Source organism: Dipodomys ordii, unplaced genomic scaffold (genome assembly GCF_000151885.1).
Source record: "Dipodomys ordii isolate 6190 unplaced genomic scaffold, Dord_2.0 Scaffold32, whole genome shotgun sequence".
NCBI lineage: Eukaryota > Metazoa > Chordata > Mammalia > Rodentia > Heteromyidae > Dipodomys > Dipodomys ordii.
In genome coordinates this window covers 16,792,249-16,792,692 of record NW_012267248.1, presented here as the reverse complement: position 1 = coordinate 16,792,692, position 444 = coordinate 16,792,249, and the positions used below count along the sequence as shown (strand labels likewise).

Here is a 444-nt window from a genome sequence, read left to right as displayed (position 1 = left end):
CTCTCACTCTCCTTTTTTTAAATTTTAATTTATTTTAATTTTTATTTTATTTTTTGCTAGTCATGGGGCCTGAACTCTGGGCCTGGGCGCTGTCCTTCAGCTCTTCAGCTTAAGGCTAGTGCTCTACCGCTTGAGCCACAGCACCACTTCCGGCTTTTTCTGCTTATGTGGTGCTGAGGAATCGAACCCAGAGCTTCATGCAAGCTAGGCAAGCACTCTACCACTGAGCCACCTTCCCAGCCCCCTCTCCTTTTATTTTTAAGTGCTAATTATATTTTGGGACTCTGCATTCTTTTAGTAATGTAGAGAGGCTAAGGCTGCAGAATTCTAATGTTGTTTTTTTTTTTTTTTTTTTTTTGTGGGTCATTGAGTTTGAACTCTGGGCCTGGGCACTATCCCTAGGCTCTTAAGCTCAAGGCGAGTACTCTACCACTTGAGCCACCA

At 43.2% G+C, this 444-nt stretch overlaps 1 protein-coding gene across 1 annotated transcript in view; it reads right to left on the bottom strand.

The window, feature by feature from the left end:
* Gabrr2 (gamma-aminobutyric acid (GABA) A receptor, rho 2) overlaps positions 1-444 on the bottom strand; it is a 29,124-nt gene that overhangs the window by 7,694 nt on the left and 20,986 nt on the right. The window lies entirely within an intron of this gene.